Source organism: Podarcis gaigeae (assembly GCF_964106915.1).
Source record: "Podarcis gaigeae genome assembly, chromosome: 9".
Taxonomy (NCBI): domain Eukaryota; kingdom Metazoa; phylum Chordata; class Lepidosauria; order Squamata; family Lacertidae; genus Podarcis; species Podarcis gaigeae.
Genome location: NC_139685.1, coordinates 15,000,369 through 15,012,498, shown reverse-complemented (window position 1 = coordinate 15,012,498; position 12,130 = coordinate 15,000,369). Strand labels below are relative to the sequence as shown.

The 12,130-nt window shown below is 42.2% G+C and overlaps 1 long non-coding RNA gene across 1 annotated transcript; it reads right to left on the bottom strand.

Annotated features, from left to right (window-relative positions):
• Positions 1–7,274: 7,274 nt before the first annotated feature.
• Positions 7,275–11,747, bottom strand: LOC310852183. The gene is made up of 3 exons (XR_014568016.1): positions 11,625–11,747; positions 11,109–11,362; positions 7,275–7,657 (listed from the first exon to the last, which is right to left on the bottom strand). It is a non-coding gene; the product is annotated as an uncharacterized lncRNA (long non-coding RNA).
• Between the last annotated feature and the right edge of the window lie 383 nt (positions 11,748–12,130).

Sequence of the window (12,130 nt, the reverse complement as noted above, 5' to 3'; positions counted from 1 at the left end):
AGCTTTTCTTTCTTTTTAAAAGAAAGTTATTAATATTTATGTACTTTCATTACTGCTGAAAAGCATACATCTTCTCAGTGGTCAGATGAGGTTGTTTGCAAACTCCAGGATATGCAACATGGGCTCATTTATTATTAATTTAACTCATAAATTCTCCTACCATCCAAAATAGCCTTAAACAATATCCACTAAGCATATTCTGAATTCTTGTTCCTTGGTTCTAAAAAAAGTTATGGACAACAGCTAGGTGTCATCAATTTTGATTGGAAGATGCCTCCTCCTTAACCTCCCTCATTTCTCTCAGCAAATGATAAGAGTTTTATAGCCTAAAGCTACCTAGAAATATTATCATGCAACCATCTCAAAAAATACATATGAGGGGAATGAAGAGGAAAAGTAATGAGGGATATTTTACACACACACACACACACACACACACACACACACACATAGTAATATAACATTTTTAAATAATAAATGTTCTGAAAGTTAGTTATTTCATAGTCTTTATACTGCTTAGCAATAGTTTATATTTTTTTTATTATTTACCAGTGAGACGATATAAACCTTGTTGGTGATGAATCAGGCAGCTATTGGCAGAGCTATCCAACTTTAAGCTGTTGGACAGCTCAACAATTTCAACAGGACCCATTTGCCAGTCAAATCCTAGAATTGTATAGTTGGACCACAAGAGTCATCTAGTCCTACCCCCTACAATGCAGGAACCTTTAGCATGTGACTCAAACCCACAACCCTGAGATTAAGAGGCTGATGCTCTACTCACTGAGCTACCCAGGATGAATCCCACCCTTACACCAAGGAGCAAAGAACAGTGCTATTTCACCCTTTCGACAACAGCAACCCTGCAGAGTAAGTTAGGCTGACTTGTCCATGGCTGCTTGGTGAGTTTCATAGCCAAATGGGGACCATTGGGTCCATATAACTCAGTATTAGCTACACTGACTGTCAGTGATGCTCCGGGATTTCAGACAGGAAACATTCCCAGTCCTGCAGATTGAGCCTGGAACCTTCTACCAATCCCTCCCATAAACAGAAAGGTGTCTGATAACAAGACTGACCAAAGGTCCAGCAATCCAGGTAAGGTTAGACGACTGCTTCAGATGGCAGGATCCACAGGGCCACAGGTCTCAATGCAGATCTCTAGCTCAGCATTGTCTAGACCAGTGCTTCCCAAGCTCTTTTTGGACTACAACTCTCATCATCCCTAGCTAGCAGGACCACTGGTCAGAAGTGATGGGAAATGTAGTCCTAAAACAGCTAGAGACCCAGGATTGGGAAACCTTAATGAAGAGTGACTGTTTCAGAAAGGAGTACAGTGGTACCTCAGGTTACATACGCTTCAGGTTACAGACGCTTCAGGTTACAGACTCTGCTAACCCAGAAATAGTACCTCGGGTTAAGAACTTTGCTTCAGGATGAGAACAGAAATCGAGCAGTGGTGGCACAGCAGCAGCAGGAGGCCCCATTAGCTAAAGTGGTACCTCAGGTTAAGAACAGTTTCAGGTTAAAAACTGACCTCCAGAATGAATTAAGTTCTTAACCCAAGGTACCACTGTATTTGAACATGGATCTGTTAGAACCAGGTAAAACACACCAACCCCATTATTGCACAAAATTTATTATTATTATTTTAGAAAGGAAATTATCGGGCAGGGCAGAGCTAGTCCTGCCATTAGGCAAAATGAGATGGCCACCTCAGCTGGAAGACGTGAAGAGGGCCAGCACTTTGTGGAAGGTGGAAACACAAAGCTGAGTGTGCCATGAAGCCTTTCTGGCCCATTTAATCGAGCCTGCTGCTTTCAAGTGCAAAGGAGGACATAGCCATCCATCAGTTTTGAAGTAAAATTCATTTATTTCCTTAAGTATCTGGATTGGCTACCGTGAGGATGCTGGACTAGATTGGCCACTGGTCTGATCTAGCATGTTTTTCTAATCTTTTTCTTATGATATCAATCCAGTTGGTTTCTTTACATGGAATTGGGAGGGACAGCCATCTTGTCCTTTGTCTCAGGTAGCAAAATGTATTGGGCCAGCCTTGGGAAATAGCTAAATACATAAATGAACTAGGACAAAATTAAACAACACTGTAGACCAAATGTGGTATGGAGACAGGCCAAGTTGTGCCATTATGCAGCTCACTGAAGCGGTCAAAGGACTTGGAATGCATTATTCTTATATCACATTCATCATGACAACATTGCAAGGCTTATTATATTGCAAATGAAGGTGTCAAAGCTGAGATATAGCTGAGTCAGAATGAGGACTTCCCAGCTCTTGCCCAAAGCATATGATCATGATGGGAGCAGCTACTCTGAACTATTTCACATTTTATGCAGAGGCACACACAGGCTTGGCATTATGCAGAGGCAAATGCAGATGTTCACTCAAGAGAGAGTTGCATCTAAAGTTCTGCATAATACATATTTGGAAACATGTCACATCCACATTTTAAAATTTAAGGTCTATCTATCATCTGTCTGTCTGTCTGTCTTTCTGTCTGTCTGTCTATCATCTGTCTGTCTGTCTATCCTTGCTTGCACTCCAAGGACAAATATTATTATTATTTTGCTTTACTTCAGCCAATTAGTTATTGGTTTGTCTGCTTTTTCACTCTGTAACTAGCTGACCTGCTGATATTTATATATTTCTAGCATCATTAGGGACTGGAAATTAGCAGAGGCATAGTTTGCCAGCCATTGTGTACTCCGTACTCAGGATTTGTCAATTCATTATTTCTCATTTGCCTTGATTCAATCATTTCCTTCTGAATTACCTATTTTGCTTACACACACTTCAGCGCTCAAAGTCAGAAGTGGAGGGATGGCAGCTGCATCATTATAAACAAGCAAAGATGGATCTAGAGTGGGAAAAAGCCTTCTGAGCAAAAAATATAGGCTAGAAATTAGCTTTTCTTTTTCCACTACAGGTACATTAGAATTTGACACAAAGCAAAGTACAAGAGCAGAATGACCTCTGCCTTCATAGTTAATAATAATAATAATAATAATAATAATAATAATAATAATAATAATAAAAATACATGGAAATTGAAAAGCGTCTCGCACAATTGGCAAGAGTAGGCTTTAACTGAAGCAGTGTCAACTTGTATTCGAAGGCACTCACTACACTACAGAACAGGAAACACACCTACCTGACAAGAGTTATAATTTATTCCTTAAATTATAGTAGAAGCAGTCATATGAAATTGTGAACCAGTCACGTAACCGAGCAGCCAATTGAAGTCATTATGTTTTAGGGATGGTTTTCCCATTATTGTGGGTTCATATACACACAGAGAGAGACTAAACTTACCGGTATATAGTAAGTAACTACCTGGGCAGTTCAGAAGATAAAAATAAAATTAAATAAAAATAACTGAGCTTTAATAAGGTTAGCATATACTGTTTTCACAACAGCAGATGCCTATGTTTCCATTCAGAAGCAGCTGGTTTGCTGCTGCATACCCACTGACTGCCTTTAATTGAAGTTAAACATAGAGCCTGAAGATGGTTTTTCTTGTTACTTGAACTTCCAAAATATCACCTTCTGTATTCTGAATGCAAGCAACATGTCCTAAATTTTGTTTACTGTACCTGTATAACCCAGTAACTTCAGAGACAGGGCTGTAAAAACCAAAGCTTTAATGTGACCTTTAATCTTTCTGACTTCGCAAAAGAACATTATCCTTTTTTAATGAAACATGGTAGTGACTCTACATGACTTCTGCCTTCCCCCACTTACTGAACCATAGTGAGCATTATGACCTATATTTACAAGCCATAAAGCAGCATATTTTTAAATAACCTTTCATATCAACCATCAAACACAAACAGAACAAACCAGTATATATAATTCTCCATCCGTTTCACGTACTGGAATGTTTGGATGAAGTTATCCTGAGGACAACATAACTCATAGTATGAAAAGGTTTGGGCGATTTGAGCACATGTGAAAGGTTTATTAATATGACTTCATAAATGTATTGAAAAGTAGATCTGCAGTTCTTCCCTTTGCAATGTGTTTATTTACGAGCTCAGAGACCAAGATCTTCTTGGCCTTGAATTCTCTGGGTACTGCAAAAGTAATTAAGAGACAAACCAGTTTCACTGAAGGGACAGCTGCTATCGATTTATTTATTCACTTTTAATTTGATTCGGTTAGCTGGGTAGCATTAATATACTATATTGCTGAACTGCCTTAAAATTTTATGTCCGGAATCTCTTCCCTTCTCTGTAATATGTGTATGAATCACAACCTTTAGGGTGAGACTATGCTATTCATACACTCTCTAATAAGAGGCATCAATAGATTGGTGGCCTAAGTGGCAATACCATATAGAACCGCCTCTCCTGTAGGCTTTGACTTGTGTCTTTGGAGAAGGTGATGGGGGCATTTCAAACATTCGACTCTGAATGCCATATTTCTGTTCCTAAACAGGAGACACTTTCGGATCCTTTGCAGATGGTTGGGAGAAGGAATCCTGTGGCTTAAAGTGCCCTGGGGACTTATGTTGCCTTTATAATATTTATTTTCTTTAGAAATAGTAGCCCTGATAATGATGATGATAATAATAATAATAATAATAATAATAATAATAATAATAATAATAGTAATAATAATAATGGGACGCGGGTGGCGCTGTGGTCTAAACCACTGAGCCTCTTGGGCTTGCCGATAAGAAGGTTGGCGGTTCGAATCCCCATTATGGGGTGAGCTCCCGTTGTTCTGTCCTAGCTCCTGCCAACCTAGCAGTTTGAAAGCACACCATTACAAGTAGATAAATAAGGTACCATTGCGGTGGGAAGGTAAATGCTGTTTCTGTACTCTCTGGTTTCCGTCACGGTGTTCCGCTGTGCCAGAAGTGGCTTAATCATGCTGGCCACATGACCTGGAAGGCTGTCTGTGGACAAATGCCGGCTCCCTCGGCCTGAAAGTGAGATGAGCTCCACAATCCCATACTCTCCTTTGACTGGACTTAACTGTCCAGGGATCCTTCACCTTTATCTTACAATCATTTAGTGAGAAAGGAGCCTTCTCATGTTTTGCATTTTATAATTTATACCCTGCACATCTGGCTCGGTTTCCCCAGCCACTCTGGGCGTCTTACAGCAGATCTAAAAACATAATAAAAACATCAAGCATTAGAAACCTATTCAGGCATTATTACCTTATGCCTGAAAAAAATCACACAACGGCATCACAGAGACCCACTGGTCCTGGCCCTGAATCTCCACTGGTCCCACCTCTTCCAGTAGTTGGAGAGAGAGAAAATGAACCACGGAGGGCCACCCTATGGATTGGTGCCACAAATTGCACAGACAGAGGGGATGCATGCTATAGTCTGGCAAGGCTGTGTGGGCTCAGCTGTGCTATGGGCTTAGTCCCACACCCGCTAAGCTGTTTCCATACTGCCATTACTGGGACTCACATGTGGTGAAAGTGCTGTTATGCTCTTGAGGGCTTTATTGAGAAGAGCTACTTCCCATAGAGGGACATGGGTGGCGCTGTGGATTAAACCACAGAGCCTAGGGCTTGCCGATCAGAAGGTTGGCAGTTCGAATCCCCGTGATGGGGTGAGCTCCCATTGCTCGGTCCCTGCTCCTGCCAACCTAGCAGTTCAAAAGCACGTCAAAGTGCAAGTAGATAAATAGGTACCACTCCGGTGGGAAGGTAAATGACGTCTCCGTGCACTGCTCTAGTTCGCTAGAAGCGGCTTAGTCATGCTGGCCACATGACCCGGAAGCTGTACGCCGGCTCCCTCGGCCAATAAAGCGAGATGAGCGCCACAACCCCAGAGTCGCCCATGACTGGACCTAATGGTCAGGGGCCCCTATGCCTTTACCTGACTTCCACAGGTATCTTGTTGACCCACTTGTGAGAAGTGGATGCTGGACTAGATAGGCCTTTCGTCTGGTCCAGAAGGATTCTTTTCATGTCACCATGTTCAGTGTTGACTACTCCCTTTCTTAGTAGACTGGAGATAAAAGAAACATCAACCCAAGCTGCATATGTTGTGGATTGGTCAAGAGATGTGCTGGTAAAAACAGCTGAACTGAATGAACATTAATTTTTGTATACTGGGTTTCAGAAGCTTCCAGCTTGTTCAAAAATAACCCCCACTTCCCGGACTTTCTCTATGGTCTGTGCAAACTCTAATGGGATTAAAGGACTTCATGAGTGTGACACATTGTACAAGACTGGTAGACTAAAGAGAAAAGTGTTTTTCTATTTGATGTCTTGAAAGAGCACATCTCTCAAAGAGGGAGGGAGGCTTCTAATACTAGTGATCTGACCCCTTTCATGTTTTCCAAAAACTAAAGGCAAGCTCTCCTTTCATCGGCCAGAGAAGGGGTGGAGAAGCTATTCATATTTTAAATATTTAAAGGAGCTCCTTTCAAACTGAACAGTTTCTTTGTGAAAGGAATCCTTAAGGGTAAATGGAGACCTACATGGATATTTACCTGCTAGTGCATTTTACATAATAAGTGTCATGAGCAATATGGGTATTTTTGGGAGCATTGCTGCTGTGTACTTTAAAAGACCCCATTCCTATGAAATTGAGCTTGCTCGCCCCATAGTGGCCACATAATAACCCATCTTTGACTATAAGAACTAATTCAAGTATTTAGAAATGACATATGGTACAGTCAGAATGAGACCATATCATCTCCAAATGCACTTGCGTGTTCAGACCCAGAGACCTCCCCCCTAAATAAACACACATTTGACTCAAATTTTAGTTTTGGTTTTTGGCAGTATTTAGGCCACAACTTTCTTGATTACAGAAAAGTGAGTGGTTGCATAGGCTCGGGTTTGACTAGCTCCCTGCAACCTTGCAGATGGCGCTGACCCAGAGCTCTATCATAGGTCAGTCAAGGGTGAACACCTGAGGTAGGTGGAAAGCCCGAGAACAGACTAGGTCCACTCCCCAGATGCTCCCATGGACTCAGGTATGGGCACAACCCCCGCTTGGGGGTTGACCAAACCAAGTTGAGTCCCTGGATTCCTTTAACAGAATACCCTTCACATAGGGATGACGAGACCGCTCTCCTATCCCTATCACCTGAACCAGAGCCTATCCGCAACCTTACATGTTGTGACGATTTGCTACGCGGCAGGCGAAACCCAAATAGCAACAGGCAATCAGCCAAGTGGGGAAATTCCTGCCGTGCCCCTGTCCCAACAACAGATGACACATGGTGGCATAGCAAGGTCAAGCACAAGCCCTAAATATAGGGAGAGGTGGGCGGGTGTTCCGATGCAAGAGCCGAAAGAGGAAGCTCTGGGTCATGTGCATAGGCATATATAGGTCCCTCAGCCCGTTTAGACAGCTCCCCATTGGCCAAATTAAACCCAGCAATGAGGGGCCTATCAATCAAGTGTTGTGGCTATCCAATATACCCACCCACAACCAGAAGGTCAGTCTCCAGGTCTCACTGCAACACGTGCCCTCTTTGAGGAAGGACATACTTTATCTATAGAGCTGCACGCAAAATGGAAATTGGTCCATTAAGCCAAATGGTTTTGTACCTCACCAAGCTTAGTCTGCCCTCACACATTTTCTAACCACCTGTTGTCTTACAGATGACCAGTGGGTGACATTTTTTTGCTAGCTCCCTCCTCCTCAGTTTTGTTCCTGCAAGGAAGAGTAGGATTAGAATTAGTGGCCTCTGCCTGTCATTGGCTCGTGCTTCTCCTATTGTTGGCTTCTCTGCTTTCCACCCTGTAAGTCCCAGTTGACACCAACCATCACTGCAAAAGGCCTACTTGTGGGCAGAATAGTTACGGACATCATTCCATCAGATTTTCCCCATAGGAAGGATGTGTGAGACTGTAGTCAAACATGCATGAGTGCTAGTTAGTGCATGAAGGGGTTAAGAAAATAGAACTGGATTTCTAGACTCAGCTAGGTGATGTCTCCCTCTTCTCCAATAAGGGAGGAAGTGAAACCTTCTCTTCCTGTTCCCCCTCTTTCTCACTGTGACATGGAATTGAGTTTGCCTATGCCTGTTCTGTATTTTCTACCCAAGAACATTCTGCCTGTGTTCTCCTTGCTGCTGCTTGGAGAAATGCATGAATCTGACCTTTGGAGATTTTGCAAGTAAAGTATTTAAAGTTACTTAACAATGTGTGATCTGTTCATTGCCAGAGGGGTAGAAAGAGAGGAGTGCTGTTTGCAAGCAAGCTAAATGGGACATGAAAAGGTTTAACAGCATATATTCCCACATTATACTGCTTCCTGGTTGTTGTTTTTTTGTGAGTTTCAGCTCTGCCACTGGGGGCCCTCTCCTGCTGGGGAGTGAGTTTCACCTGTGTTTTGAATCCAGGCACCCAGCCAATTCTTTTGTTATTTACCCACGCATGTGGATCACAGGACCATGTATTTTCCTCCCACAGAGGAGCCATTGTTCACAGGGGCAGGGCTCACTATTAATTAGTGCAAGGACCTGCACAATCAACCTTCCTCTCTCTCTCCTTCCCTGGAACAGATTTTTGGTGGGTGCAGAGAAAGGGACATTAGAAGTCCTTAACTGGATACGACCCTTAGTTTTTCATTTATTTAAAATGAAAATGCTCACATTTGTTTTTGCTGACTTGAGCTCCTTTCAATCTCTTTGCTCTGCTGTGGCAGCATACCTGATTTGCCAGCCACTGTTTTCTGTTCCCAGAATATCCCAGACCGTACAGCATTCTGCCGCATTCTAGGAATGGGCAATGGCGGTCGCCACAAAAAAGTGGCAGCCCTGCTGGTGACTGCCATTTCCCACAAAAATGCTCCAGAACCATGTGATAGGCAGTTCTGAAAAAATAAAATGACACCTGCTGGGCGACATCTGCCCCCACATTAGCTACTGCCATGGGAGAAAGATAACCATCCCCACCCCTGAGTGGGATGATTAAATTCTTACAGATGGCATTTGTTTGGTACTGAATGAACGTTGAACCAAATGGACCTCATTTGGTTCAGTGTTTCATTCATTAGAAAATCAGTGCATGCCCCTATATAAAACGACTCTCATGTGAGCCCGGTATATAATTGACCCATGCAATGCAATCTGGCTAAAAGCAATTCTTCATTCAGAGTCAGTGAAGATTATGTTATTTTATATATACATATATTTTTATTTATTTATTTTAAAAAAGCAAGTTCACAGAAAATGACTCTGCAATGTAAAGAGAAAAGAAATCTCTGTCGTTGCAAGCTTGGAGCAATGACTTTATGGTAGGGAAAGAGGCAATATAATGGCAGTGTTGCTCTGTGACCATTTTTACAAGGCAAGCAAATGCAAAATGATATCAGGGCAATGCAGGGGACATTGTAAAAACAGAATGTGGAAACCAGAAAAGCGAATCTGTTATAGAAATAACAAAATTGATTCTCACACTAAACAGTATATTGCTTTCATATGTCATACTTTCCGTCCTTCTGGCTTAGATGGAGCTAGACATGTTAAAGTCTCTCTCTTTTTATATTATTGCTTGAATTGCCTCGCTCAAGGACAGGTAGTTACAATGCCCATGCACAGCGGTAAGCTGGCATTTAGAACCGTGTGATATATTTGCCGGTTTTGCTCACTTCAAATTCAATGCATTTGTGAAATAACTAACAATGCAGCGGCTACATTAGCAGCAGATTTCTCCCCCTCCAAAGCAGGCATATTTTCTTTCATCAAATAAAACCCTGTTTTTATGCTCCCTACGAGAGAATACATTCCCAGGTTTGCACAAAAACACACACAAAACGACAAATGCGCACCGTCTAAGCTGCAGAAAGCAAAGCATGGCAATTCAGAATGAAGTTAGTTGCACTGAATTAAGGTTGTGGCATTCAAACCGCATTTGAATGAGGGCACATTATGCAAAGCGTTTGCTAATTATGCAAATCAAGTCAAACTTTTTTCCTACTCCAAATCACCTCTTCCCAATGCTGCAAACAGGTAATTGGGGGTAGGTGCTTACAGGAAATGTGCTGTTCAACCTCAGGGCCACATTGCCTTCTGAGCATGTGCCTTTGCACATGCACCCAGGCACCCCTCTCTATCCTCTACCCACGCAAACACAAGGCAATATTAAAATTCGAGGGAATCCGCCAGTCTGGCAAAAGCACTCAAGGAGGATGTGAGGAAAGGATGGTGAGAAGTGTAGAGTGTGCCAGAGGAAACAAGGAGTGTGATCTGGGGAGAATCTCAAGGGTGAGATAGTGGCAGAGAATGGCTGGATGAGGAAGAGTGGTAGGGGCCACCCAAGAGCCCCACAGGGAGGTCACAGAAGATGATAACTTAGAGTCATGAGGAAAAGATAATAATAATAATAATAATAATAATAATAATAATAATAATAATAATAATTAATAATAATAATAATAATAATAATAATAATAATAATAATAATTTATTTATACCCCACCCTTCCCGGCCAGGGCCGGGCTCAGGGCGGCTAACACCAAATATAAATTAAAATAAAATGTAATAGGGAATGAATGAATGGATGAATGAGTGAGTGAGTGAGTGAGTGAGTGAGTGAGTGAGTGAGTGAATAAATAAATAAATAGTTAAAATACGGCTTGGAATACAGCATAAAATGCAGCCTCATTTTAGGAAAGGTAAAGGTAAAGGGACCCCTGACCATTAGGTCCAGTTGTGACCGACTCTGGGGTTGCAGCGCTCATCTTGCTTTATTGGCCAAGGGAGCCGGTGTACAGCTTCCGGGTCATGTGGCCAGCATGACTAAGCCGCTTCTGGTGAACCAGAGCAGCGCACGGAAACGCCATTTACCTTCCCGCCAGAGTGGTACCTATTTATCTACTTGCACTTTGATATGCTTTCGAACTGCTAGGTTGGCAGGAGCAGGGACCAAGCAACGGGAGCTCACCCCGTCGCAGGGATTTAAACCTTCTGATCGGCAAGTCCTAGGCTCTGTGGTTTAACCCTCAGGGCCACCCGCGTCCCTTAACCATTCTTACTCGCCTGCTAATTGAAACCCACCCCCCAACCCTCTCAATAACCCTTCTGAGATATCCCAAGGTTCTCTCAAAAACAGCTTGAAAATATTAAGATTAAATTGGTCAGGACTTGTTCTACAGATACCTTGTATTTTGGGTAGATGTATTTCTCCGAATGCAAACATTTTCCAATTCTGAGTCAGGTTTAATCATCAAGATTAAAAGCCAGCATCTTTTCGGTGAGATCTCCCCATCTGCGGAATAGATGGCTTTGACCTTTCTTGCTTCCATCCATTTTGCTCGATCGCCATCTCTTCTCCTTGCATGTTCATCTTAAGCCCGGACTATAAATTATGTATAGCGTATGGCATTATGAGATTTGACCATTCTGTGATGCACCTAAGGGAAGAAACAGGCAGCCTTTTATACACTAAATAGACTGACAAGAGCTAGAAGCTATGAGAGCACCGCTTAACTCAAAATGATAGAGAATAGCAGTAAAACACCAGTAGGGATCAAAAGGCAAGATGCATCTCCAGGCCCAGGACTTTGATTCCCAGCATACTGAGCTCCAGATCAATAAATCAAAAGTTAAATGTTATGAACTGGCATTACAAGGATGGCAGCGGTTAGAGTGGGAGTAAAGATTGAGGTGACTTACCTTTAAACCCCACTGCAGCTTGGCAAAGTTTTCACTACAGCATGCTTCTCCGTAGGAATGCTGTACTGTACATCCCCCAGTCATTTCAAAGCTGACTTCTTTTGACTTGTCACAACCGTAGCAATTTCTGGGGGAGAAAGAGAGAACTGTGTGCTGTGCTAGTAATCCTACAATAGCCCTGGAAGTAGATTGGTATAATTACCCCCATGTTTGAGGGGCAGGCTGGTTTCAGACAGAGAAACAGCAGCTCACTCGGCAAGTTAACAGCTAAATTGAATTAATTTTATAATGAAATGATTTTAGAATGTTGTATTATTTTATTGTTGTTAGCTGCCCTGAACCCAGCTTCGGCTGGGGAGGGCGGGATATAAATTATTATTATTATTATTATTATTATTATTATTATTATTATTATTATTATTAAAGTTGAGTTTAGAAGACAGGAGTGCCTGGCATGCTCTGGTCCATGGGGTCATGAAGAGTCGGACACGACTAAATGACTAAAC